Raw genomic sequence first — 7,174 nt, 5'->3', positions numbered from 1 at the left:
CCACACATGTCAAACTCTGGCCCGCGGGCCAAATTTGGCCCACGATATAATTATATTTGGCCCACAAGATCATATTAAATATATATTAGAGTTGGCCCGCTGGCCGCCGCGCAAGTAGAGCACATGCACAGTAGCAGGCACTACCATAGCAGTTTTTAGCACTTCCACGGCAGGCACAGCAGTACACCGATATAGTTAACGGGAAAGTTAATTAGATATTTACAGCGGCGCCAATACAACGGACCCGCCGCCTAGCTCCAACGGACCCGCCGCCTAGCTACAACGGACCTGCCGCCTAGCTACAATGGACCTGCCGCCTAGCTACAACAGACCCGCCACCTAGCTCCATGTGGCTGGACGTGGTGGGTCACCTCTGCGTCTCCTTGAGCTTCATCTGTGGGCGGGTGCTGCTGGGCATCGGACTTTCCGCTGGGGTGGAGGTCGCGGACGAGTTCCACCTCTCTCACGGTATTCCCGGTGAGATGGTGAGACCAGCGGGGACTCCTTGGGTTGTTGGCGGCGGATGCGGCGGGCGGAGGCAGGAGGGAGAGGGGGCAGGGGGGGGGATGCCACTCGGGCCTGCTGGCTGGGCTGGGGAGGGCTCCCTGCAGACCTCCGCTCCCTGGCATGCTTCTTGGCAACGTGCGATCCTTGGCAGGCAAAATGGACGAGCTGGAACTTCGGGTGGCTGATAACCGTTATGTTAAGAACTGCGGCGTTTTTTTTTTGTTTATTTAACTTCCGTGGTGCTGTCTGTGGTTGAGTTGCTGCATTGGTAACCTTGAACTGCTGTCTTTTAATCTCATTGTATACTTTGTACAATGACAATAAAGCTATTTGAATTGAATTTGAATTGAATCCCAGAATGCTTTGCAAATGCGTTGGCGCCCCCCACCTCCTCTGTTTATTTTCATTAACATCTGCGAGGTCCTGTTGCCTAACTCACATCTAATAAACCCCTTACAAAAAATGGCCAAACGAAAGATAGAAAACAGGACCTTTCAAGACAGGTGGGAGGCTGACTATAGGTTCATCATTTTAAAAGAGAAACCTGTTTGTCTTGTGTGGAGCCAGTGTGTCTGCGGTTAAAGAATATAACATAAAACGACACTTTGAAAACACCAGGACAGGTATAAGGATCTGAACGAGAAGCAAAAGCTCCAAAAGGTGGAGGAAATGAAAAAAAGTCTGGTTTTACAGCAAACTATGTTCACCAAAGCAGAATCCCAAAGTGAGCCTGCTGTAAAGGCTAGTTTTATTGTGGCCGCAGAGATCGCCAAATCAGCCAGGCCCTTTACGGAGGGAGAGTTTGTTAAAAAATGCCTGCTCAAAGTTTGCGATGTCATTTGCCCAGATAAAAAGCAAACGTTTTTAAATGTGAGCCTGAGCAGAAACACCGTGGCTGCGCGTGCTTGTGAGCTTGCTACTAATCTACAAGAACAACTAAAGGAGAAGGGGAAAGATTTTATGGCATACTCACTTGCTGTAGACGAGAGCAGCGACACATCAGATACTGCCCAGCTATCAATATTCATCCGTGGAGTGGACACAAAACTTTCCGTTACAGAGGAACTTTTAGGATTAAAATCCATGCATGGCACAACCACAGGAAAATAAATCTTCGAGGAGGTGTCCAAATGTCTCAATGAAATGATGCTGCCTTGGGATAAACTTGTGGGACTAACGACAGATGGTGCACCTGCGATGCATGGTCAGAAGAATGGACTGGTGGGCAGGATTCGGGAGAATCATGCAGGTGAGCTTACAGTTTACCACTGCATAATCCACGAGGAAGCCTTGTGTGGCAAAGCCTTGAAAACGGAGCATATTATGAACACTGTAACTCGAGTAGTTAACTTCATAAGAGCCAAAGGTTTAAATCACCGCCAGTTCAAGTCCTTTCTGGAGGAGTTAGGGTCAGAATACGGAGACGTGCCCCATCACACAGAGGTGCGATGGCTTAGCCGAGGAAAAGTACTGAAGAGATGCTTTGAGCTGAGTGAAGAAATATGTCTGTTTATGGAGAGCAAAGGCAAAGATACAACAGAGCTCAGGGATAAAAAGTTTCAATGTGAGCTGGCATTCCTGTGTGACATCGTGAGCCATCTCGATGCGCTAAACCTGCAGCTTCAGGGATGAGGGCTCATCATTACAGACATGTACAGTGCAGTGAGAGCTTTTAGAACCAAGTTGTGCTTGTGGGAGACTCAGATGCTGCAGGGAAACATGGCTCATTTTCTGTGCTGCCAAATTATGAAGGAACAGATCTCACCTGCCATGTTGCCCAGTGCAGAGTTTGCTGAAAAACTAAGCGCGGAGTTTTCCCGACGATTTGCTGACTTTGAAGCTCAGAAATGCAGATTTGAACTACTCAGCAAACCATTTGCGGTTGACGTGACAAGCGCTCCAACCAACCTCCAAATGGAACTGATTGAGCTCCAGTGTAATGACACACTCAAGTCAAAGTATGACTCTGTCGGTGCTGTGCAGTTCCCACAGTTCCTTCCCGACACACTGCCCCAACTCCGTACACAAGCTACTCAAATGTTGTCAATGTTCGGCAGCATGTATCTCTGCGAACAACTCTTCTCTTTGATGAAGATAAACAAAACACCACACAGGAGTCATCTTACTGACGAGCACCTTCATTCAGTCCTGAGGATTTCCTCAGCTCAGAGTCTGACACCAGAGTTTGATGAACTTGCATCGAAGAAGAGATGCCAAGTATCTGGTTTAGACCCAGGTGCTTCAGAGTAAATCACAGTGTAGCAAGCTAAGCTTGGATTAATATTTTCTTTGGTTAACTTTGGACTGTTCATAGTTGAAAAATTGGATTTTCATTGAAACAAGTTGTTATTTTTTTGACTTGTTGGGTTGTGAAAAACAATACATTTAAAAGGAGCTTAAAGGCTAGAGAGAAATATTATTTATTGAATATTTTATTTCTTATTTGTTAATGCTTCTTCTGGAAAGAGTTTAACCAAAACTATTATTAAACATTTATTTTAATAAGAAAAAGTTTAACATTACATATGTTGAGAGAAAACATGCAGATGTTGTTGAAAATTTTCAATAAATATTTAGTTCGGCCCTCGACTTAGTCCAAGTTTTTAATTTTGGCCCTCGGTGAATTTGAGTTTGACACCCCTGATTTAGACATACACCACAGTAACAGGCCATTTCAGCCTATGAGTGCATGCTCCCCAATTTACACCAAGTTAACATACCCCCCCGCTCCTCCTCTCCCGGGACATTTTTTTAACAGTGGGAGGAAAACCCAGGGAAACACAGGGAGAACATACAAACTCCAGCGCAGGATTCGAACCCTGGTCCCATTTGCTGGTGCTGTAAAGGCATTGCATTAACCGCTGCTCCACTAAAGGTTCATGAAATGAGTGAGATCTCTCGTGGTATAAATTAATAACCTTCCTTTCAAATTCAGAGTAGACACAATTAAAAGTCTGGACTGGAAGTCCTCATCTCGGGAACAGAAGCAGTGGAGATGGAGAAGTTGAGAGAAGGTGATGGAATCCTTGCAGGGTGTGAGGAAGTTCAGATTTATTGTCCAAGTAGTTGCGAGAGTTCGAGGGTTTACAATATTTGTTGGTGGAAAGCTTGTCTCCCGAGATGGAGACAGAGAGATCCAGGAAGGGGAGAGTGTTGCTGGAGATGGACCAGGTGAGTTTGAGATCGCGGAGGAAGAATGAGGCAAAGAAGATGAAGTTGACAAGCTTATCGCGAGTGCATGAGGCAGCCCCGATGTAGTCATTGATATACTGGAGGAAGAATTGAGTGGTCTTGCCTTTGTGTAAGGCTTGCAGCATGGATTACTCCACAAAGCCCACAAACAGGCAGGTGCAGCTGGGACCCATCTGGCTACTCCTTTAATTTGGAGGAAGTGAGACAAATTAAAGGAGAAGTTATTTAGAGTGAGGACAAGTTCTGCCAGGTGGAGGAGGGTGACTGGTCAGGCCTTTGGAGGGTGACTGGTCAGGCCTTTGGTCCTGAATGAAGCAAAGTGCTTTAAGACCTTCTGCATGGGGGTATTCTTTCAGAGATTGAGCTAGTCTGACTTTTATAGACAATAGACAATAGACAATAGGAGCTGGAGTAGGCCCTTCAGCCCGTCGAGCCAGCACTGCCATTTTACAGATCATGGCTGATCACTACCATCAGTACCCCTTTCCAGCCTTATCCCCATAACCCTTAACTCCTTTGCCCACTAGAGTCTTATCTAACTCTCTTTTGAACATAATCAGCGAATCTGCCTCTACCACACTCTGTGGCAGAGCATTCCACAGATTCACACTTCTCTGGGTAAAAAAATGTTTTCTCATCTCCGTCCTAAAGGGCCTACCCTGTATTCTTAAACTATGCCCTCTAGTCCTCGTCTCCCCCATCATTGGGAACAAGTAATCCGACTTCACCCTGTCTATCCCCCTGATGATTTTGTATACCTCAATCATGTCCCCCCTCATCCTTCTAAACTCCATCGGATACAAGTCCAGTTTTTCTAGCCTTTCAGCATATGTCAACCCCGCCATCCCTGGAACTAACCTTGTAAATCTGCGCTGCACACCCTCTATAGCTAGTATGTCCTTCCTCAAAATTGGAGACCAGAACTGGACGCAATACTCCAGGTGGGGTTTCACCAGGGCCCTGTACAACTGCAGAAGGGCGTCTCTGTTCCTATACTCCAATCCCCTCTTTATGAAAGCCAATATGCCATTTGCCTTCTTCACAGCTTTCTGAACCTGCATGCTAGTCTTCAGTGACCGGTGAACAAGTACTCCCAGATCCATTTGCTCCTCCCCACTCCCTAGCTTGTCTCCATTTAAATAATACTCAGCTTTCCTATTATTGCCCCCAAAATGGATAACCTCACATTTGCTTACATTGAACATCATCTTCCATTCAGCTGCCCACTCCCCCAACCTGTCCAAGTCCCTCTGCATTTTCCTGACATCCTCCTCACACCCCACACCGCCACCCAGTTTCGTGTCATCTGCAAATTTGCTCAAGTTATTAATAATCCCCTCATCCAAATCATTTACATAAATTACAAACAACTGAGAACCCAATACCGATCCCTGCGGCACTCCACTCGTCACATCCTGCCATCCTGAAAAAGACCCGCTTACCCCGACCCTTTGTTTCCTATTTCTTTTTTTTTTAATTTTTTTATTTTTCACACCATAAATCGCATTCACCATGATACACACTTTTTCCTTTTCACACATATACAGTGCCATTTTCTCCCCCCTCCCCTCCTCCCATCGCACCCTCCCTACCTCCCCCCTCCCATCCATTTAAGGTATAAAATCTAGGATACATTAAACCAGTCAGACAATGTTGTCATTCAATAAAAATATACCAGAAATTCCACTGAGTCCATTCTTTTCATTTCCTTTTCCTTCCGTTAACTTAGGTAATGATTGTCCCCGGTAGGTTTTCGCTATTGTGTTTAATGTAAGGCTCCCATATTTGTTCGAATATTTCAATATTATTTCTTAAACTATATGTTATTTTTTCTAATGGAATACATTTATTAATTTCTATATACCATTGTTGTATTTTCAAATTATCTTCCAATTTGACATAATACAATTATCTTCCAATTGACATAATACATTTTTTTGCTACGGCTAGAGCTATCTTAACAAATCTTTTTTGTGCACCCTCCAAAACAATTCCAAATTCTTTGTTTTTTATGTTACTTAGGAGGAAGATCTCTGGATTCTTTGGTATATTGTTTTCTGTTATTTTATTTAATATCTGATTTAGATCTTCCCAAAATTTTTCTACTTTCTCACATGTCCAGATTGCATGAATTGTTGTTCCCATTTCTTTTTTACATCGAAAACATCTATCAGATACTGTTGGGTCCCATTTATTTAACTTTTGAGGTGTGATGTATAGCCTGTGTATCCAGTTATATTGTATCATACGTAACCTCGTATTTATTGTATTTCTCATCGTTCCAGAGCATAACTTCTCCCATGTTTCCTTTTTTATCTTTATATTTAAATCTTGTTCCCATTTTTGTTTAGTTTTACCATTTGTTTCCTCATTCTCCTTTTCTTGCAGTTTAATATACATATTTGTTATAAATCTTTTGATTATCATTGTATCTGTAATCACATATTCAAAGTTACTTCCCTCTGGCAAACTCAAACTGCTTCCTAATTTATCCTTCAAGTAGGATCTCAACTGGTAATATGCCAGCGCTGTATCTTGAGTTATATTGTATTTATCTTTCATTTGTTCAAAGGATAAGAATCTATTTCCTGAAAAACAATTTTCTATTCTTTTAATCCCTTTTTTCTCCCATTCTCTAAAGGAAAGGTTATCTATTGTAAAAGGGAGTAACTTGTTTTGCGTCAATATTAGTTTTGGCAATTGATAATTTGTTTTATTTCTTTCTACATGAATCTTCTTCCAAATATTGAGTAGATGATGTAATACTGGAGAACTTCTATGTTGTACCAATTTTTCATCCCATTTATATAATATGTGTTCTTTTCCCCTATTTTATCTAATTCTAACCTAGTCCAATCTGGCTTTTCCCTTGTTTGATAAAAATTTGATAGGTATCTTAATTGTGCGGCTCTGTAATAATTTTTGAAGTTTGGCAGTTGTAAGCCTCCTTGTTTATACCATTCTGCTAATTTATCTAGTGCTATCCTCGGTTTCCCCCCTTTCCATAAAAATTTCCTTATTATTTTCTTTAACTCCTTGAAGAATTTCTCTGTCAGTTGTATTGGCAATGCCTGAAATAGGTATAATATCCTTGGAAAAATGTTCATTTTGATACAGTTTATCCTTCCTATTAGTGTTAGTGGTAAATCTTTCCAATGCTCTAAATCGTCCTGTAATTTTTTCATTAGTGGATAATAATAATTGAGTTTATATAGTTGGCCGAGATTTTTGTTTATTTGTACACCTAGGTATCTTATTGCTTGCATTTGCCATCTAAATGGTGATTCCTTCTTAAATTTTGAGAAATCTGCATTATTCATAGGCATTGCTTCACTTTTATTTACGTTGATCTTGTAACCCGACACTTCTCCATATTCCTTCAATTTCTTATATAATTCTTTTATTGATAGTTCTGGTTCTGTTAAGTATACTATAACATCATCCGCAAATAAACTGATTTTATATTCCTTGTCTT

The 7,174-nt window shown here is 42.0% G+C and overlaps 1 pseudogene; it reads left to right on the top strand.

Moving 5' to 3' along the window:
* The first annotated feature begins 969 nt into the window (after window positions 1-969).
* Window positions 970-2,757, top strand: LOC138745193 (general transcription factor II-I repeat domain-containing protein 2A-like; annotated as a pseudogene).
* Window positions 2,758-7,174: the final 4,417 nt, after the last annotated feature.

This window comes from Narcine bancroftii, chromosome 11, assembly GCF_036971445.1.
Source record: "Narcine bancroftii isolate sNarBan1 chromosome 11, sNarBan1.hap1, whole genome shotgun sequence".
NCBI classification, from domain to species: Eukaryota; Metazoa; Chordata; class Chondrichthyes; order Torpediniformes; family Narcinidae; genus Narcine; species Narcine bancroftii.
The sequence above is the reverse complement of the archived record's forward strand: the minus strand, read 5'-3'. Positions and strand labels throughout refer to the sequence as shown.